We start from the raw sequence: 21572 nt of genomic DNA, 5'->3' as shown, positions 1-21572 counted from the left end.
TGCGGGGCGGCGCGTCCCAGCGGAGGCCGGGCCAGCGCGGGCCCCCGAGGCCGGACTTCGCGGCCAGGCGGGCGAGGGGCCGAGGGCGCGAGGACCGCCCTCCCCGCGGGCTCACGGCCTCCGGGACGAGCTCCCGGCTTCACGCGGAGCCCCGAGCCGGCTGGAGGCCGCGCGCCCGGCCGGGAAGCTCGCGGGCCGCCGGCCGGGGCGCGTGCGCTGGGCCTGGGCGGGCCCGGGGACGCGCAGCCTCGGGGCCCCACCGCCCGGGGCCCCGTCCTCCCGCGGAGGGCGCCCCGAGGCTCAGACACGCGGGCCGGCCGAGCCCCGCCGCGCCCCAGCCACGGGGCGGGACTCGAACCCGGCGCCCGGCGGCCCGTCCTCCGGCCGCTGCCGGCCGCGCCCGCCGAGGGGCGGCGCCTGCGCAGTGGGGCGGCGCGCGGGCGGCCGCAAGACCCGGCGCGGCCCCGGAGCGGGACCCCGCCCCCCCCCCCGCGGGCGCCGCCCCTCAGGGCCCGGCCGGGCTTCCCGCGGCGGCTCCCGGCGCCCGCCCCGCCGCCCCGGAAGCGCGGCCCCCGCCCCCCGCCCCCCGCCCCCCGGGCCTGTCCAGGGGCGGCCGCGGCGCCGCCCGGGCCTCCCCGCCCCGCGGCTTAAAAGGGGCGGCCGCGCCCGCCCGCCGCCCGCCCGCCGGGAGGACTCGCCCGCGCCCCGACGCCGCGGCCGGCCTGAGGCGGCGCCGAGCGGGCATGGGCTGCGCCCGCAGCGCGCCCTTCCCCGGGAGCCGGGCGGCGCGGCGCGGCGGCGAGGACGGGGGGGCCGCGCCCGGGGACGGCGGCGACGGCCGGACGGTGAGCGCGGGCGGGCCGGGGGCGGGGGGCCGGGGCGGGGCGCCGGGGCGTCGGGGCCGGGGCGTCGGGGCTTCGGGGCCGGGGCGTCGGGGGCCGGGGGGTCGGGGCCGGGGGGCCGGGGTGTCGGGCCGGGGTCTCGGGGTGTCGGGGCCGGGGTCTCGGGGGCAGGGTCTCGGGGTTCGGGGCCTCGGGGCGCGGCCGGGACGCCGCGGGGCCTGGGCCGGGTCGCGTCGCTGAGCCGCGGACGGGGCGGACGGGGCGGCCCAAGCGTGTCCTCCCGGCCGGGCCGGGCCGGGCCGGGACAGGCCCCGAGGGGAGCGGGACCGGGCCGGGGCGCGGGGCGGCCGAGAGTGGAAAGTGTCCCGGGGCTGCCGGGCGCAGGGGCCGGCCGGTACCCACGGGGCGGAACCCCTCCCTGCGCCCCCGGACACCCGCGGGGTCTGGGCTGCGCCCCGGGATTGGAAGTGGGCCTCGGGCTCTGGGCTCCTGCCCGGCCCCTGCGGGCCGGGGCCCCCTGTCCGCGCCTGGGCCGGAGTCCCGCCGCCGCCGCCGGGGGCTCGGGAAGGGGGGGGTGTCCCCGACGGGGTGCGGGGGGGGGGGGGGGGGCTGGGCAGCTTCCAGGCCGCCTGGGGCGCTGCCTTTCTGGGCTCCCACCCCCGCGCCGCACGCCTGTCTGGAGTTGGGGCTCGCCGCCGTGCTCATGGACGGTGGGGTACCCCGGGCGCAGCGCACACGTTTGGGGTACCCGTTATTGTTCGGACGGGCTGCGGGGTACCGCGGACTCGGGGAAGCGTGTGGGGCCCGGCCAGAGCCGCCGCCCCCCTCGGAGCCGCGCGTGGAGCCGGTGCGGCCGCGTCGCGTCTCGGGTGGACGCCGGGCGTGCGGGGTGGCGCGGGGCTGAGGTCAGTTCTGGGCTTTTCGGGTGAGTATTTTTTAAGGGAGTCTCTGTTTTCGGTGCCTCCACATGTGCTGTCTGCGGGTTTGCGCCAGCTGCTCTTCATGGTGAGGCCTCCGGCCCCAGCGGACAGGGAGGGGTAGAGAACCTTTTAAAATTAAGATACTGAAACTGCCTTGGAAATTTGAGAGTACGTGTTTAAATAAGACGCATGTCTAGCAATTTAGTAAAATCAAATTATAGACTTGAGTTTGTGTACGTAGATGTCAAGATCCAGTTTCAGTTAATTAAAAATACCTCTGCTTAAGAACGTGCCGCTCAGCTTCTCACTGAGCTGTCCTTCTGCAGGATTCATCAGAAAACTTAATTTCCTGAAACATGCAGAGGGGCTCAGCCTGCTTGCTGAGAGTGTGTTTATTGAGGCCACACAGTCGGCCCCTGTATTCCCCCCATGACCCCTGCATTCAAATATTCCTTTAAAAAAATTTTTTTTTAAAGATTGATTTATTTATCCAAGCCCTGGGGTACAGGCCAGAGATGTGGGGGGCGAGAGGACTCCCCAGAGCCAGAGCGGGGAGCAGAGCAGGCAGACCCACCGAAGACACTGCCGCGGGGAGCAGCGGGCGAGGCAGGAGGGGTCTGCGCGCCATGCGGGGATCTCCCTGGCCGGCCGGGCATCGAACCCGCGCTGCAGAGGCCGCGGGCAGCTTCTCAGGCTGCGCTCAATCGGCTGCCCCACCAGGGAGGCCAAGAAATATTCTTAACGGCAAAGCCCAGTGGCCGGGATTTCTTCTCAATGACGCCAGAGCAGCGGAGGGCGCAGAGTGTGCCGGGCATCGTGACGAACGTGTGTTTCTCAGACGCCGCTTGTTCCTCTCCTGACTGGCAGGCCCCGCTTTCAGACCGTGGGGTCATGGCCAGCCTGGTTTCCTCTTGGGGCCAGTCAGGCCAGTTTAAACTGTAACGTTTCAGTATTTTCTTGTCAGCCCTGGACTTCACTCCCTTGCGGTGCCTTTATTAGCCAGCACTTGAGCTGCCCTTGACAGATCCCATGTGGGGGCCGGAATGTCAGAGCAGACCCCGCGGGGACTTGTCCCCCCCACTGTGATGACTGATGTCCCCACCCCCAGCTCTCTGAGGGGGACGGTCCTGGCTGCTTTGTTCCCTGCTGTGTCCCCCCCCAACCCCACTGGCCTCCACAAGCCACTTGACTTATGTGCAGCAGACTGTGGAGAAGAGGGAAGGCCACCCAGCCCTGTCGGGAAGGAGTGGAACCTGGTTTCACCTCGCGGGAGACTAGGATTTGGATCTGGTTGTGCAGAATCCCAGGTTTTTGCTCTTTCCGAGCTTCTGCACCAGGCGATAATGGTGGGCGGTGTGGGTCTCCCCCGGGGCCCCTGGCTGAGTGCAGCCGCTGGGCAGCGCACCCGGGAGCCAGGCCTGGCCACCTGCATGCCAGCCTCCGCCCGGGCGCCCTCAGACCCGCTCCGCTCTATTCTTGGTCTTTGTTTCTGCCATTCCCTGCTCCCCCACCCAGTCCCCTCCTGCTTCCCACCACCTGCCCCTTCCCCTTCTCCGGCTGCCTCCTGGCTGACCCTGCAGGCCCCCCGTCCTCCACAGAACTGGCCCAGCCAGCCATGTGATCAACCCCAGTTCACCGGCTTCTTCTGCTCCTTGCTGCCTGCTCATAACTTGTTGAGTGCGTCAGTCACATTCTCGTGCCCCCCCCAGGTCAGTCACATTCTCATGCCCCCGCACCCCGCCCGCCCCGGTCAGTCTCATGCTCCCCCACCGCCCCGGGTGTCGCTGCCCCTCAGCAGATTATGTGAGCGACTGAAAGTTTTCCCCTGGAGTGCGGAGGACAAAATAGGTCCAACTTTCTGTTGCTGAAATAAGCGACTGTATTTTCTCTCCGGAGCACAGGGGCGGCGAGTTCTCTCCTCTTTGTGTTCTTAGGACTTGCCTGGCCAGGCCCAGCGCCTGGGAAGATGCTGCCGCTTCCGTGTTCTTGACGGCCTTGCGTCGTGCCCTCTCCCAAGCAGTGTGCGGGCAGGCAGAGTGACAGGGCCTGCCCGAGGCGGCCTTGACGCTCTCTTGGCAGCGAGGGCCAGGGTAGGGCCGCGGCTTCTCCTGGCACAAGTGCTCCCTGTGAAGTGGCTCATGACGCAGGTTTCCCCTTGGACGGCGCGCCCTCTGGAACTGGGTGTTTAGTCGGGGAGGGTTCGTGATGCGAGGCCACAGGGTGAGGCAGCTCAGAATAACCTAAAGTGCCTTGAGGGACAGAATGTATATATTTTTAAGATTAGTTAACTTATTTTTGCATACAAGAACTGGGGTACCGGCCAGAGGTGCAGGCGAGTGAGAGGATCCACCAGAGACAGAGTGGGGAGCAGAACCGGTGTCTACAGACGTGCACTGCTGAGGGGAGCACGGGCGAGAGGAGAGGTCTGCTGCACCCTGTGGGTAGCTCCCTGGTGAGGGGTTGAACTGAGTTTGCCCCGGAGGGGGGGGGGCCGTAGAGGTGGTAGCGATGAGACTTAACTCTTAGGCCACCAGGGAGGCCCGACAGAATATCCTTTTAATGGGGAAAAATCAAAGGACAGAAGGAGAACTTGCTGAGAACACAGTGAGCCCTTCGTCCCGTCCAAGGTCACAGGCCTCGGCCTGGTTTCTGAGGACAGCGAGGGGAGGAGGCGTGGGCCCCGCGAGCCTAGAGCGCGGGCCGCGGGTGGCGCTGACAGCCGCCGTCTCTTAGACGCCGCCTGCCGCCCCACCGAGGGGACCCGGTGAGTCCTTGCCTCCCTGAGAGCCGGCTGCTGTCTCTCCTTTTCCCATAGACGCCGAGGTTAGAGACCACCCAGGGCCTCCCCGCCCCTCTCGCTGGCTCCCAGCTCTGCTAACCGCCGGCTATGGCTCCAGCTCCCGCCTCCGGCCTTCACGCGGCCTCCGCCAGGTGTTCAGCAGGTGTCCCAAGTCTCTTATCTGGACTCTGTTAAAGCCCATAAACCTTATGGGGAAGTGGGTTCCAGCCGGGCCCGTGTCCGCCCCGTCCCGTGCGTGCCAGCAGGCCCTCTGCTCTGCCCTCTTCGTTTTCTGTAGCGAGTTGGCAAGCATCCCTGGGGATTCCCTGCTGCTCCCTTCCTGCTGCTCAGGCTCAGGCCCAGAGCTCCCAGGAGCGGCTCTTCCTGTCCACCTTCGCCGAGATGCCCCCCCGCCCATGTCCTTTCCCTCCGGTTACTCGAGGTCCAGCTGACATATTTCTCGTGCTCGCTTTTCTCTGCCCTTGGGACCTCCCCTGCAGCCATGTCGGCCAGGAGTGCTGTCCTGAGCTGCCTGCTGGATCACAGGCGCCGCGGCCGGGGCTGCACCCTGGTTTCCCGGCAGACCCCCACGGCGGTCGGCCCGCGAGGTCAGGTGGCAGCAGCGCGTCAGTCTCGCAGGTGACGGGCTTTGATTCACGTCTCGTGGGTCTGTCTCCTTGTTTAATGTTGACAAAAATTGTTGGAGTGCGTTGAATGTATTTGAACAAAAACCCAAAATACCCTGCAGCCAGTGACTCATCTGTGGGGTGACTCGTGAAGCTCTTGCCTCTAATTTTGGCCGTGTCAGTGTTGAGCCACCGCCCTCGGCCCCTCCTTCTCCTCTGCTTCTGTCTGCCCTGGGAGAGGAGCGAGGCATATCCTGTCAGAGCTGTTTTGACAAGTTTGCTGTTGCTGTTTCCGAACCCACTTTGCGCTGGCCCGTCCGTGCGGCCGGGCAGGGTAGCCAGAGCTCCCCGACGGGAGGGTGGGCTCCAAGAGCAGGGAGGGGCTGCCTGGGGCTTTATCCCCGAGGGCTGGAATACAGGTCGGGGCTGTTCATTTATGCCCCTGGGTGTCTCCCTGTCCCGCCCCGCTGCCTCCCCGCTTTCAGGCCAGCCTCACGGGCCGGTGTGTCTGCGCTCGATGGCGCCTCCCAGCGAGGTGTGCACGCGAACACGGCAGCAGCTGGCCTGGATGGTTCCTTGAGGCCCAGCTCAGTCCGGAGCGGACTGTGACATTGTCAAGTGCTGACCGCCGGTGTCCTCAGACACAAAGTGGGCGTCGGGCCGGGGCTGGCTGCGGGGCCCATCCACTGGAAGGTACCCTGGGAACCCCACTCCTGTCACCTGGAGCCACTGATGAGTCCTCTCAACCGCCTCACAGCAGACCGTGCTCAGCTCTCTGCTCGTTTTTCTGAGCAAATCTCTCTCTTCCTTTTAAAAATCATCATACTTTATTGTAAAAAATTTCAGACGTACAGCAAAGCTGCCGCTGCCCCCACCCGAGTGCCTGCCCGGGACCCCGAGGCGCTCTGTCCTCTGCGCCCACGCGGCCTCTGGCCGCCCACCAGGCCATCCCGCTTCCGCTCACAGCAGGGCCCCAGCTGGGCCTTCCGTGCTGCGGAGCTGCAGGCCTGCTGTGACAGTGGCCGGGCCCCCCCCCCGCCCCCCGAGACCACTGTTCCGGGTTTTTCCTTCATATCTTTTTCTCGGCTGACTCTGGGCTGGTGTAAACAGAGCGCTGACGAACAGGCTCCTGCCGGAAGACTTCTCTCCCTCAGCGCCTGGCGTGCCGGCTTGCTTAAGCAAATGCTATTATAGTTTGCTCTTTTCTCTCGCGGAGTAGCGTCCACAGCTCATCTGTCCGCTCTCTTGTCCATGGGTCGTGGGGCTCTTTCTAATTTTCAGCCGTGAGGAGCGAAGCGGCGGGGACGCGGCTGGCATGAGCCATCTGGCGCTTCTCGCTTCTCGCGGGCAGACACCGCAAGTAGAATGGTGTCTACTTGCATCGCTCCACGTCAGGTGCCTTCTTCAGGCTGCTTGGCTTCGCCCTGCTGGCCACGCGGCCACACCCCTGCCGCAGCTTGGTGAGGCGCCGCCGCCTCGGGCCCGGGGTTGCTGGGCCCCGCCTCGCTGGGGTGTCGCGGCCTCCTGCGCGGAGTTCATGTCTGTCTCCTTGGTGACTGATACTCTTGAGTGCTTTTCCACACGCTTATTAATCATGCAGGTAACTTAAAAGTCTTTATTTTAACACTTTATTTACTTTTTAAAGATTTATTTATTTACACAAGAACTGGAGTATAGTCAGAGGCACGAGAGGGTGAGAGGATTCACCAGAGAGAGAGCGGGGAGCAGAGCAGGCAGACTGACGGAATACACTGCTCAGGGGAGCAGCGGGTGTGACAGGAGGGGTCGGCCACGCCGTGTGGGGATCTCCCTGGCCGGCAGGGATCGAGTCGGTGCTGCGGAGGCTGCAGACAGCTTCACAGCACTGCGCTCAACCCGCTGCGCCACCGGGGAGGCCCCCTATTGTAACCCTTTAATGAACGGGACGTGTGAGCATTGTCATGATGTGTGGGGAGAGGCGTGTTTCTCAGTGAACAAGCCGCACGGGGCACTTCCTTCAAGGCAACGGCAGCCACAGTAACCCAGAGCCACCGAGGCAGTGAGGAGGAGGAAAGGCCGGAGCCGAGGTGCGCTCCCAGCGCGGCCCCGGACGGCAGGCTGGAGAGGCCCCATGGCCGCTCCTCTGAGGGGGAGGCGGATTCAGACAGATGTCACCACAGAGAACCCTGGTGTGGAGATGCTCTCCCTTGGGGGGTGGGAATGGCTCAGAACACCCCCCTCGTCCACAACGTTGACATCGCTGGCGGTGCTCTGCGGTGCTCTGAGGAAGGTGCAACTTGGGGAAACCTTCATGTCCCCAAATGGCGGCGAACGTGCGAGGCCGGCTCACGCCTGGAACCCCTGAGATGTGTGACCTGGAGCCACGTCCGAGAAGGTTCAGGAGCTGTGTCGCTTTTCACAGGGGACCTCCTGACGAGGCCCAGTCGTGCCGCGACGGAGATGCACAGGGAGCACCGCTGCAGGTGTCGCCGGGGCCAGTCTCAAAAGCTTAGTGTTGACAGAAGTGACAGGGAACTTACAAGCAGGGGCGCGTCTCACGGGCGGCTCCCCAGCGGAGGCTGCGTAGAGACGTAGTACCGCGCACGCAGGTGTCGAGCTCCCAAGAAAGCCAAAGACGCAGTTACCCCAGATGGTGGAGGACGGTCTGTTGGAGGGACAGCGATGACAGCGGGTTTGTGGAGACCCTGGCGCGGAGGGCGGGGGAGGCGACCCCAGCCTGGCCCTCTGGGCGCAGGTCATCCCGGCTGGAAGGGTGAGGGGCCTGGAAGCTGAGAGCACCTGAGGGTGCAGTGGGTGTTCAGAGACATGAGGAGGGGAAGCTGAGGAGGGGGGAGCGCCAGCGCGGGGAGTGCGCGAGGCCACCAGGGCCGCAGGGCAGGCCTGAAAGCCAGGGTGACGTCCACCCCTGAACCTGGAGAACGTCCAGAGGTTTTCATTCTCAGCATGCGAGGACAGACATTTTGTGAAGATGAAGTTTCGGGAGGAAATTGCTGAGGGTGGGGTGAGGAAAAGCTCCAGGCGGGGCTCTCCCCAGGGGGCTAGGGCTGTGGTTCCGGCCCAGGGTCTGACCCGTCCAGCTGGCCGGTGTGGTGGCTCTGGGTGGGAGGGAGAGAGATGAGGGAAGCGGGGCTGACTCAGGCCGGGGCTTCCCAGCCTGGGAGACTGTGATGACCCCGCGCCCCGTACCTGCTGGCGGGTGGGCGAGGGCCGCTTTCCGCCTCCTCCCCTTGGAGGTTCCCCAATGACGACCAGAAGCAGCAGAAACAGAAGCGAGTGCACAGCCGGCCTGAGCCTGCGGCGCCCGCTCAGGGACACAGGGTCCTTGTCCAGCCCGGGGAGAGCCAGGAGCTGCTAAAGAGGCTTTCTTGTCTCTTGGTTCTGGGTTCCTGTTTGGAAAGTAGGCTTTCACCATTCCTCATTGTGAAAGTGATGTTTATTCCAGAAGACTTGAAAAACATGGCGAGGAGCAAGGATCCCATAAATTGCACGGTCACAAGCTGCAGCTGTCGGCCCGCGCTTCCACCCGCCCGCGCTCGCCGCAGGCCTGGTCAGGACCATCTTCCTGTCGTCCCAGGAAACACTTAGCTGTTACTTCCTCGGCCGCTGGCTCCCGGCCATCTTCTCGTCATCCTCGGCAGCTCCCTGCAGAGCAGGGCGCCCACCACTCCACGCCCGTGCCCTCGCCCTGGCTCCCGGCTGCCCTGCTAGTCCTCAGGGTCCACGCCCCTGTCCAGCCGTCGGGGGTGAAATCGCAAAATTGTTGTCTTCACGGCTGATGCTTTGCTCTCTTCTTGACTGTGGCTCCTGTTTTTGGGCACAGGGGGTCCCCCACCTTTGGGTGGGTATTATTTATTTATTTTTTAAATTTATTTATACAAGCACTGGGCACAGTCAGAAGTGCGGGAGGGTGAGAGGATTCACCAGAGCCAGAGCAGGGAACAGAACAGGCAGGTCTGACGAAGCACACTGCTGAGGGGAGCAGCAGGCGTGGCAGGAGAGGTCTGCACGCCATGTGGGACCCTCGCCCGTGGCCGGGGATTGAACCGGCGCTGCAGAGGCTGCGGGCAGCTTCGCAGCCCAGCGCTCAACCGCTGCGCCACCAGGGAGGCCCTGGGTGGGTATTATTTATACACACGTCAAAGTCCTGTTCCCATCACTGTGTGCCTGCTGTGGAAACGCAGCCAGCAGAGCGTCCTTTCCAGCGTGTTTGCTGCAGGCATGTCAAGTAGGCGCTTCCCAGCGCTCCCGGGGCTGCCTCGGGGCTAGGCCTGATTCTCAGTACTTTCCACGGCACAGCCTCCCTGGAGGGAGGTCGCAGTGGCCCCTCAGCCCAGTACCTGTTTCCATGGGACGTTGCGTCTGTCCGTCTGGTATCTCCTTTTCTGCTGTGCGTCTTAGAGTAATCGCAGATGTTAGTACGTGGCCCTGAGTGTGCCAGCAGGCGTGTTGTTAATTCAGGTGCAGTATTTGTTTAGAGTTTTTCTATTGAGGTAACATTTACATACAGTGAAACCGTCCAGAGGTTGCTTGCACGTTTGCTGAGTTTTGACGAAGGCATGTGCACTCAGATGACCCAGACCTCTCCCAAGGTATGAGCGGACCCTCACCCCAGAGAGGGGGACCTCAGGCACCTCCGCCGTCTCTCCTACGTGCACCCTCCCACGCCGGCCCGGCCCGTCCAGACCTGCGCGCCGTGGGGTGATCTGCTGTGCGCTCTTTGACGGAGGCGGTGCTCCCGTTCCCGAAGGCTCGCTGGCAGAGCCGTGGGCACCGGCCCGAGGGCCCGTGTGGGTAGTTATGCTGGCCCCCGTCGTGACCCCACGGCGGTGCCACCCGAGCAGGAGCGGGCCTGGTGTGCTTTGTCGTCTGCGCCAAGCACAGGGGTGTGCTTGGATTTGAAGTGATTTAATTTATTGCTTCTTATCCTCTCCTCCCCCCAAGTATGTCCGGGCACCCGCGCTTCCCCTGCTGTGAAGTGTTTTGCGTGTTTGTTGCCAATTTCTCTGCTTGGGTTTTAGCGTTAAACTTCTTCTACTTCTGAGAGCTTTTTAATGTATTTGGTTGTAAAGTTTTGATTTCTCATGCTTATTGCAAATCTTTCGCTCTAGCCTTTTGGATATGTTATTTTTCAAATGGTTTTATGTTTTTAGGAAATCTAATCTGGTGCTCTTCCCGCTTATGTTTTTATTTTCATGTGCACTCTGCAGCAGGATCTTTTATTAGAGCAGTGCACGTGTTACAGAAAATCAGCAAATGCTGAAATGAAGTTTTCACTACCTAGAGATCACCTATTAGAACATGTTTCCTTCCAGATTTTACATATACACATATGTGTGTTTTTTCACTGATATTAGGTTACATAGGACATTGTTCCTCACAGCAGTGCAAAGTACACTGAATGTACACTGGCCATTTTAAGCATTTCTAACCCTACAGCTCTTATCTGCAGTCTGCATGTTGAAGTCTGCGGCCTGAAGTGCGTGCAGGTTGTCAGGGGCCATCCATTCCCCACCTCCCCAGCCTTTCACCATCCCAGATGGACACTTCCCCCAAGCAGTCACTGGTGCCCCTACCAGCAGCAGACCCCATTCTGCTTTTGACCACTCTTGGCACCTCTTGTAAGTGGAATCATAGAGTCTTTGAGCTTTTGTGACCTGCTGCCCACCTACAAGAGCGGGAATTCATTTTGGTTTTGTTTTTGTTTAATTTAAAGATTTATTTATTGATACATACAAGAACTGGGGTGCAGGCCAGAGATGGGGGGGCTGATGAAAGCACTCACCAGGGAGAGAGTGGGGAGAACAGGTGGATCTACTGAAATCCACTGCTGAGGGGAGCAGCGGGGAGACAGGAGAGGTCTGCTGCGCCATGTGGGTAGCTCCCTGGCCGGGGAGGGAACTCGTGCTGCGGTGTCTGGCGGTAGCTTGATATATCGCCGTCTTTAACCGCTGCACCACCAGGGAGGTCCAAGTGGGAGTTCAGTTTGAAGGCAAGTGACACTCCGTTGCCTGCGCGAATGGCCCGTGTCACCCTGACAGGCGTGTGGGTTGCTTTGTTCGGTGAACAAGAACAACGTGTTGGGAACGTGGATGCTCAGATCTCTTCTTGGGGTGTATGCGCACATACTTGGGGTGTTTTTGCAAGGGGCTTTCTGCAGCCAATAATCTGCACATTTCCAGCTCAGCGGTTTGTTTTGTCTTATTTGACGCCCCTACCATGTCGTGCCCAGTGCGCTGTGGTCCAAGAATGTTCTGTGCTTCGTTCTGCTTGTCATGACCCCTCCCTATCCTCTGGCCTGGTCTTCCCCAGCCTTACCACACTGACTCGGTAAAGAGGTCTGACTTTCCTGTAGCTCGACGCTGAATATAAGATGCAGGCGACATGTCTTTGGTCGCAGGTGCCCAACCCACCCCCTGGTTCTCCTGGCTTCCCCTCCGGGGCCAGTGAGGCCCTGGCCCTCCGTGTGCTTGGTTCCCCGAGGACAGTCCACCTAAGGCTTTCTCCTCTTTTTTAGCATTAACTGATGAGCCTTATCTAAAAGAACAATTCCAAGTAGGATTAACAAATGTTTTCCGAGGCAGTCGTTGCTGTCCTTCTGCACGGTTGGCGCTTCCCGCAGCGGCCGGAGCTGGCTGACTGCTGTCCCGGGTACAGCACCCGTTGGAAAGGCAGGAAAAATGCTCAACTTTTCCCTTCATCCGTTTTAATAGTTAGGAGTTATTGCCGCCAATGGTAAAGAATATGTTGTTTTCCCCCTGAGTGTCGTTGTTTTCGAATATACTTACGAATGCAGGGCGCCCATCAGCCGGTGTGCTGGAGTTTGTTTGAAGACCGAACTGTATCACCTTTGGCCCGTACGGGCGCCCTCAGACGGCCTCCAGGGTCCTTCCGCTTCCTTCTCCTGGTCTCAGCAGCACCGCCAGCCCTGACATAGTTATGTATTCATTCAGAGGTTTTTAAGTTTATTTTCTTTATTTTTCAACATTTATTTTTCACATTTGTAATTATTTGGGGACTAGGGTGTGAGATAAGGAACTTAGCTCTTTGAGATGGTCCTTCCAGCCACCTTCCATGCAGATTGTGTTTTTATTCCCAACTGGTTTATTCTTTCACCTTTATCACATCTTCGACTTGTCTGGTTTTGCTTATCTATTCTTTCTTGTACTGTGATTGCACTGATCTCATTTTATAGCTTTAGTGTATGATTTGATAGTGTCTGGTGAGGTAAATCCTTTTCCTCATTATGTTCCATTTAAAAAACTCTCTTAACCCATTCCTGTCTAGTCTGCCATGTCAATGTCAGAATTTTTTCCCTCACCAGCTTTTGCGGCATTTTGATGGTATTGGAATTTGGGAAGACTTGCTAGCTCTGTACTAGTCTTTCTGTCAGTGAAGGTGCTATTTATATTTATTAATACTATAGTATTTTCATTTTTTTAAGGGTAGTTCTTTAAGTAATTACTTCAGTGGGTTGAACGCATTGCTGTGAAGCTGTCCGCAGCCTCTGCAGCGCCGGTTCGATTCCCGGCCGGCCAGGAATCTCCTGCCTCACCCGCTGCTCCCCTCAGCAGTGCTTTTGGTCCATCTGCCTGTTCTGGTCCCCACTCTGTCTGGGGGATCCTCTCACCCGCCTGTGCCTCTGGCCTATACCCCCAGCTCTTGTATAAAAATAAATAAATCTTTAAAAAAAAAAAATCCTACAAACTTTTCCAAAGTGAATGTGCCATTTAAAAAAAAAAAAAAAGAATGTTGTTCAGTTTTACTGAACATTCTTACAGTTCTTCCACTGTCTGTTTTTATTGTGAAATACACAGATCTCACATGTAGTGTCTTGGGCTTTTGAAATAGGTGCTTATGTGATTAGCTGACTGATGGTTTCGGTTTCCTTTCCCAAAGCAATACATTTTGATCTGTTTCCTTACTGGATTGTCCAGCGTGGTGTCAATCCGTAATGGAGCTGGTGTGCGGCTTTGTGCTGTGGTTTAATGGGAATGCGTCCATCCGCCATCCTCCAGTACGGCACTGGCAGTTGGTCTTAAAACAATGTGCTTTGATAGGTTTAGTCACATCAAGGAAATAGTTTTCCAGTCCCCGTGATGTGGTTTTTAAAATCACAAACATCAAATTTTATTGAACCCCTCTGTTCTTTCGCATCTAAGGTAACTGCGTGCTTTTTCTTGGAATTATTGATGTGACGTGGCCTGCTTTGATTTTTCATATTTAAAAAATGTGCATTCCTAGAATTCTGCTTGTCACAGATAACTTTACAAAATAGCCTTAAAAGATAGCACTGAGTTCAGCTTGTGTTATAATTGAAATAGTCATCTACAGACTCCTAGCCCAGCAACCACCCTTATTAACGTCTGCCACGCTAATGTGCACATAATACACGTATTAACTCCTTGCACTCTTTTTTCCTCTGCGGGCATGGGAAATTTTAATTTTTCTTTTTTTTTTTTAAGATTTATTTATTCATCCAAGCACTGGGTACAGTCAGAAGCACGGTGGGGGCGGGGTGTGTGTGAGAGAATTCACCAGAGCCAGAGTGGGGAGCAGAACAGACAGAAAGACCGAAGTACACTGCTGAGGGGAGCAGTGGGAGAGACAGGAGAGGTCTGCGACGCCATGAGGGACCCTCACCATGTGGGACCCTCACCCGGCAGCCGGGGATCGAACCGGCGCTGTAGAGGCCATGGGCAGCTTCACAGCCCAGCGCTCAACCGCTGCGCCACCAGGGGAGGCCCGGGAAATTTTAATTTTTTTTTAATTTTTTTTTTTTTTTATAGAGGCATGTTTTCTTTCTTTCTTTCTTTGTTTTTTTTTTTTTTTTGTTTACACAAGCACTGGGTACAGTCAGAAGCGCGGGAGGGTGAGAGGATTCACCAGAGCCAGAGCGGGGAGCAGAGCAGGCAGAAAGACCAAGGCACACTGCTGAGGGGAGCAGCGGGCGGCAGGAGAGGTCTGCGCGCCATGTGGGACCCTCCTCCAGTGGCCGGGGAGCAGCCGGGGATCGAACCGGCGCCGCAGAGGTCGCCGGCAGCTTCGCAACCCAGCGCTCAACCGCTGCGCCACTGGGGAGGCCCCAAATTTTAATTTTTAATGTAAATTTTTTTTTTTTTTTTATATATAGAGGCATGTTTTCTTTCTTTCTTTCTTTGTTTTTTTTTTTTGTTTATACAAGCACTGGGTACAGTCAGAAGCGCGGGAGGGTGAGAGGATTCCCCAGAGCCAGAGCGGGGAGCAGAGCAGGCAGAAGGACCGAAGGACACTGCTGAGGGGAGCAGCGGGCGGCAGGAGAGGTCTGCGCGCCATGTGGGACCCTCCTCCGGTGGCCGGGGAGCAGCCGGGGATCGAACCGGCGCCGCAGAGGCCGCGGGCAGCTTCGCCACCCAGCGCTCAACCGCTGCGCCACCGGGGAGGCCCTTAATGTAAATTTTTAAATAAACACTTCTGCATAGCATTATAAACTGACTTTTACATTTAATAATGAATTGCACCTTTTCCCTGTACCATTAAAATTTCCTCACATAACTCACATGACAATGCTAATGATAGATGTTCCTCTTCATGAATCTTTTTTTTAAAAAAAAAGATTTATTTATTTATGCATGCAAGAGCTGGGGTACAGGCCAGAGGTGCAGGGGGTAAGAGGATTCACCAGAGACAGACTGAGGAATAGTACAGGCAGATTGGCTGAAACACACTGCTGAGGGGAGCAGGGGGCGAGTCAGGAGAGAGAGGTCTGCTGTGCCATGTGGGTAGCTCCCTGGCCGGCGGGGGATCGAACTTGTGCTGTAGAGGCTGTGGATTGCTTCATAGTGCGATGCTTAACCCCTTGCGCCACCAGGGAGGCCCCTTCTTACATGAATCTTTATTCATAACTGTGATACTTTTCTTAAGCTTTTTTTTTAGAAGTTAAATCACTTTTTTAAGTCTTGATTTTTAAAAAACAATTCTACTCAGGCAGGTTTTAGAATATTTGGGCCAGTCTAAGATGAAAATACATTCTGTGAATAAACTTGGCTCAGATAAGTTACATTTACTCATAGAAATCTTTCATCTTCTTAGACATTCAACCCTAGCGCCCTGGGCTCTGCCCGAGCCGGCTCTCACGCGTGGGGAGGAGCTCGAATCCCGAGACTTGGAGATGTGGCCACGGTCACTCTGTAGGTGTCACCAGATCTGGGACAAGGGCTGTCCGAGCACATGCCCCTGCGCCTGGTGCCTTTCTGTCAGAGAAAGCAGGCCGAGAGCATCATGCCCTCCAGTCTCTTCATTGAATAGCCGCCTGGTGTCACGGAACAACGAAGAAATGGAAAACCTGGACTCTCAGAGCCCAAGTAGCCCTGGTGGGCCTGCTTGAGAGCAGCAAAAGGGTCCTGCTTTCTTCCTAAGGCCGCGCACGGACACCTGCTTGCTCCCTGCGGTGGGGCCTGGGCATGGAGCAGGAGTCGGCAGGCATGGGCCTGATGGCGTTGTTATGGTTGTTCGCTGCATGTCTGACCAGCCTCCTTACTGTCCCAGCCTTCTTAGGTGAAAACAGGAAGTCTTGCTGCACTGTTCCTTCCTACGCCATTATGTCTTCTCTCTGTCATTCTGTTAAGATGCAAAAGCCAAAGATTCCCAGTGAGGTGAGAGCCACAGAGAGCCTGGCATGGGATGGCGCGGACAGCTGGCCCATGCTGGGCCTGGCCGCACGAGCTCAGAGCGCTGAAGCGGGGTGTTGGTAGGTCACCCTTGAGAGCTGGTTGAGCAAGCAGACTGGCAAACCCCCTTCTCCCCTCAGACTCTGACCCCTAGTGGGACGGCTGTGCTGGAAAGGGTGTCAGTGTGCCCCGTTGCATCTCGGCAGAGCTCCAGCTTGGTCAGTTTACCTGGTGGGGGCTGTGCGTTCTTTATGGGACAGCAAAGTGTGTCTGCACCGGGCAGGTACTTCTCTGGGGCTTGCCAAGGGCTGGGGCCTGCTCAGACACTGACAGGTGACGTGAACATGAATCAGAAGCACTCCCTGGTGGCGCAGGCGGTTGAGTGCCACACCGTGAAGCTGTCCACAGCCTCTGCAGCGCGGGTTCGATCCCTGCCGGCCGGGGAGAAACCCACATGGCATGGCAGACCTCTGCTGTCTCTCCCACTGCTCCCCACAACAGTGTATTTTGTCAGTCTGCCTGTTCTGTTCCCCGCTCTGTCTCTGGTGAGTCCTCTCACCCTCCCGTACATCTGGCCTGTACCCCAGTTCTTGTATAAATAAATAAATCTTAAAAAAAAAAAGGAAGCACTCCTTTCTAGATGATGCATTCATTTAAAGCCAGCTTCACCTCTGAGTGTGCCCCCCAAGGCCCGTGCGGCAGGCAGAGAGGGCCAAGTCAGCCCAGTTCCTGCCTGGTGCTGAGCTGGCCTCGGGGCCCGGAGCTGCCTGGCCTGTGAGCCAGCGCCTGCTGTGTGAGAGGCCACGGGACGGTGTGGGAAGGTGGCTTCTGATCTGCGGGTACCACGGGCACCACGGGGGTGGCAGACTTTTCTTGATTCTCTTTGCTTATTAACCAGAACTATTTTCTCGCCAGGGCCACGAGAGAAGGAAGCTCCGTTGTGACCCTTCAGTTATGCTGAGTACACTCAGAGAACGGAAAAATAAACAGGGCCCACTGGCTTTCTGGCCTGTAAACTCAACAGTGTGCAGTGCCAGAGCCGTGTTTGTCTTGGGTGCCAAGAATATCCCTGCCACGTGGGGCAGCCGCAGCGCCCGTGCTGGAGCTCACGGGTGATCCCTCGCTGTGGGCTTAGGTGCAGGGGTGGCGGGCTGGCTTCGCTACTTCACGGCGCCCGCTGACTGCACTCGGTCTCTACTGGAGTGAAGCCGTGTCGGCGGCTGGAGGTGGCTTCTGGTCAGGGACTGAGTGCTTGTCCGTGTGCAGGCTGTCGCTTAGCCAAAGCCGCGAGCTTGGCTCTCTGGGGCCGCTTCTCTCCACCTGGTTGACTCGGAGTCAGCAGTTTCTCACGGGGCCAGCAGGAGCTTTGCCCCAGCCCCGGTGTCCTCGCCTTCTCTACAGCTGGGAAGCCAGGTGGCTAACGTTACCTACCGGCTTGCTATTTCTCCCTCATGGAATTTTCATCCCATCTAAACTATTCCCAAAAAAACAAAACCAAAAAAACCCAAAACACCACGTCTCCGGAGCTCAGTCTCTCATTCCCAGATAAGCAGAACCCACGCAGGTGTGGGGTTTGCTGCCCACAAGCGGAGGCTCCGGGGGGAGCAGCCGACCAGCGGGACTTGATCCCTCCATCCCCTGCCTGAAACCTCCGTGACTTCCTGCTGCCAAATTCAGATTCTGTCTTTGAGCGCCAGAGCCTAGCCCGGGGTGGCTCCTGCCCCCGCCCGCTCCACCTCAGGCCCTGCTCTCTGCAGTGCCAGCCAGCCTCCCTGACCACGCCGGGCGCCGAGGGCAGAGCAGGGACTCTGACCCGCTTCTCCCTCCCCCTCATCCCCCACCCCCGCATCCCTGTCCCCAGCGGGAGGAGCTGTGCTTCCCGGGCCGTGTCCTTCCCTCCGTTGCTGACGTGTGCACTTCACTTGCCCTGGGAGCTTGATTCTCACCCATCAGGACGAGCCAGCAGTTGTCACAAACTCCCAAGCGCCCCAAAGTCTTGGCCTGGGTGGAGTCTCCGTCGGGGTGGAGGGCCTTGTGCCAGCCGTGACTGACAGACCCAGGCCCTCCCCCCGCTGCTGTCCTGGGCTTTCCTCACGCGACCCTGAGCTCAGGCCGACTCTCAGGGAGGCGTCTCTCCTGGAAGTTGGCCCCTGGGCTGTTCCCTTTTTCTTGGTAGAAAAATCTTGGCTGTCTTCACACGCTCCCCCCCCCCCAACACCTGTTCTTAGAAACAGCTATGGAGGTAACGTAAACGTTCTCTGTGTTGGTTTTTCTTTGCGGTCCAGTTCTTCGCACAGATGTCGGGAAAGGGCGCGCCCTCACTTTCCCCTCCAGCCTGAGCGCAGCCAGGAGGTCTGCCCGGGTTGGGGGGAGGAAGAGTCAGGGAACGCGTCAGACCCAGACTCCCCTGGTTGGACTGGGGAGACCCCTCCCTGGGGAGAAGGCCAGGAGCCCCGCCTGGGGCCAGACACCTGCCTTGGCCCTCGCCAGTTAAGAAAGCGCCAGCTCTCTGGGTGACACGTTTGGGGTGTGAAATGGGAGCTGTCAGCAGGGAGTAAACCAGGAGCATGAGCAGCCTGCTCCTGACGACACAATTAGAAACAGCCAGTCAAGAGCAGTTACCCTAAAATGGAAGGGCTCACCTCGACGTCAGAAAAGGAATGGTCTTAACAGGTAGCCGCTGTCAGGTGCTGCGAGGTGGCGCTTTCTTTTAGGCGCGTACTTGGGAATTCACCGTGGGGCTTAGCAGCGATGGTACAATGCTCGGTTGTGCAGTTGCCCGAGAACAAAGGAGGGGAGGGACCATTGTGTTGGCTTGTGTAACCCTCGTCCCTCCCCCGTTAGCTTTGGGAACAAGGGGTGACAGAGTGTTCTGGAGATTGGCCGAGGCTGGCTCTGGCCGTCCTCCCCCGGGGGGCAGCCCCAGCGAGCGCCCGGTGCTCCGGAGGCCTTGGCCCTCCCCCCGCTGCTCTGCAGGAAGGACTCTGCCCCGTGAGGCTGCAGTTGTCGCGAGGACTGGAGCGCAGGGGCGCGGCGGACGGTGACGGGAGGGACGTGCAGGTCTCCCAGCCTCGGGCCTCAGTGGGCCTCGCGGCCCGCTGGAGAAGCGGCGAGCTGGGCGGGCTGTGAGCTGCCCCCGACGGGGATGGGCCTCCAGGGGCAGCGAGACCCCGGCGCAGGAGGGAACTTCCATGGGCTCGCTCTTCCTGCCTGCCGTTCGCCCGGCCTGCCCCGGCGAGAGTGGGAGCTGTGCGCCGAGGACCGTCTGGCGCGGCTGGCTCCTGACCTTGAAATGCTGGGCCGTGGAGCGCTCGCAGCGCGCCCGGAGCGCGGTCCAGCCTTGTCGCTGCGCACGTCCCCCTGCGTCCTGTGGGTCAGAAGAGGGCGGCGTGGCCGCCGCTCTGGGTCGGTCTCCCTGCCGCGGCCAGGTGTGGCCCGCCCTAGGGGACGCCTTCCAGGGGTTCAGTCACGGTGCCAGGCGGGTGCTGGTGGTCTTGGGGGCCAGCTCTGCGGCTGAGCTGTCGTCAGGGGCCATGGTGGCCTCACACAGGGAGACTGGCTTCGCCCGGAGGACGCGGCCCTGCAGGCCCAGGCAGAGGCGAGTGTGCCCCTCGGCCTCGTCGGGAGCGCGTGGCCGGCGACGCACGGGTCGGCCCTGGTTCGGGGCAGGAGGGCCGGCTGGTTTTTAACTCACCAACACCGACGCTTTCCACCCCCTCTGACCACGGGGCCTTCGTCTCGGTGGAGAGGCCGTCTGCGAGGGCAGGCGGGGCGTCTGCTTCTGTCTGTAAGGGTCACTAGGCACTGGTGGTTTCCTGAGTACTTGGTGGGCTTCAGCCTTGTGCGCTGCTCGTTCGGGTGTCCCCGCCCCCTTCTCCCCGTGGCCCTGGGAGCGCCCCGACATCACTCCGTGGCTGTATGTGGACGAATTTGGTTTTTCTTTAAAAATTGAGATGAAATTCAGTTACCCCGCAAAGTGCATAAATCGGCAGGTTTTGCTTTTTGTCAAGTCACAGACTGTGCAGCCATCTCCGCAGTCGGTTCTGGAACATCCTCTCCAAGGGGCCCGGGCCCCCTGCAGTCCCGCGTCCCTCCCGGCCCCACCCTCCCGACCCCGCGAATGCGCCGCGCTTTGGACGTTCCCGCTGAAGAGCCGCGTACTGCCCGGCCCACTGCCCGGCCCGCTGCCCGTGTCCCTCCTCGGCGGGCCTGCCCGCAGTGGCCACGTCCGGTCCCCCAGGTCGGGAGCATCTGAGCCGCTTGTAGCCTCGCTCCTCACGGCCTGTGTCTGCGGAGAGCCTGCTGCAGGGGGAGCGGGCCCGGCAAGCGGATTTTTTTTTTTAAGATTTATTTTTATCAATGTATTCAAGAACTGGGGTGCAGGCCAGAGGAGCAGGGACTGGGTGAGAGGACTCCCCAGAGACAGAGTGGGGAGCAGAACAGGCAGGCGGACTGAGGGGAGCCGCGGGGAGACAGGAGAGGCCTGCTGCGCCCTGTGGGTAGCTCCCTGGCCGGGGATCGAACGCAGGCCAGGCCGCAGTGGCAGGGCTGGCTTGATAGTGCTGTCTTTAACCCCTGCGCCACCAGAGAGGCCACTATTGAGCAGATTTTTACGTTGAGTAAAGGGGTGTTACATTTGAGAAAGGGTTTTTGCTTCTTTTCAAAGAGTGGGTGAGAGACACAATCATTGTAGTAAATGTAATTTTTCTCTACTCAGCTCTGCAGCATAATATCTTGAGCATTTTGTCAATAGTCAATGAGATTATTTTCAACAGTTTAATGACAAGGAAAATATTGACTATTACATTAAAAGGATGAACCGTAGAAAGCTGCTACTGTATAGTTTTAATTTTGGAAATAATTGAAAACAGTTGCCTGGGGAAGAAGATGAAAGGGGGCGGAACAAAGGAGCGTGTGGGGGCTCCGCCCTCTGGGCCCCAGTCTGGGTCTGGAGTCTGGGTCTGGGTCTGCCGAGGGTGGGAGCCAGGGCCCCAGGGGCACAGCCTGCGGGGCTCCAGCGCTCAGCCTGCTGGGTGAGCCCACGCGGGCCTGGCTGCAGGGGTGGCCGGGCAGGCAGTCCCCACCGAGGGGGCCGTCGCACGGGACAGCCTTCTTCTGGGTGCTAGTCCTTTACTCTTTCAGCCTGCTCTGGCATTATTCTAGTTTTATAAATTTCAGATTGTTCCCAGAAAATTGTTGATTTCTTCAAGATTTTAAAATACGCCTGCAGCATAGCCTGGATAAGCCTGGCGTGATGGCTGGTCATTCAAAGTGATCACTTTACATTTCAGTAAAGCTGGGAAAAGTCAGTGTGTGTCCCGAGTGGGGGCGATGGCTGTAGGTCCCCCAGAGTGGCAGTGTCCGGCTCGCCGGAGACTCCTGGGCCTGCGGGTCGGAGCGGCGGTTGGGTAGGCCGCAGCAGTGGGCGTGGGTGAACTTGGGGGGTCTCTTCAGTCAGAGTGGGATTAGGTCGGCGGGCTGGCCTGGTGGCCTGGTGTGCCAGGTGGCATGGGCACACAGACCCTTCATGGAGAGCAGCTTGCGGTCATTGTGACTGATTCAGTTCTGGCTAAACTCTTTTCTACACTGGGGGCCAGGAACGCGCCAGGGCTGCTCCATGCAGCGCCCAGCCTCGGGGGCACTTCCCTCCACGACGGGCTTCCCATGGCCAGCACCTGTGCTGGGCTTGCTTCCCTGCTGGGTGCACTCTCGTGAGGCTTTCTTTGGGGCAGTTCGTGGCCCTGCAGTCAGGACAGATG

General features: G+C 59.3%; 1 protein-coding gene across 1 annotated transcript in view; it reads left to right on the top strand.

Moving 5' to 3' along the window:
* Positions 1-812: 812 nt before the first annotated feature.
* Positions 813-21572, top strand: part of PDE8A (phosphodiesterase 8A) — a 64974-nt gene continuing 44214 nt past the window's right edge. The window contains exon 1 of the mRNA XM_054694708.1: positions 813-845. The gene's annotated coding sequence lies outside the window, so the exon portion shown is untranslated. The remainder of the gene's footprint in view (positions 846-21572) is intronic.

The sequence above is a fragment of the Talpa occidentalis genome, unplaced genomic scaffold, assembly GCF_014898055.3.
Source record: "Talpa occidentalis isolate TD23 unplaced genomic scaffold, MPIMG_talOcc4v2.1 talOcc4.14, whole genome shotgun sequence".
Lineage (NCBI taxonomy): Eukaryota > Metazoa > Chordata > Mammalia > Eulipotyphla > Talpidae > Talpa > Talpa occidentalis.
Note: the sequence above shows the minus strand (reverse complement) of the source record. Positions and strands in the feature narration are given on the sequence as shown.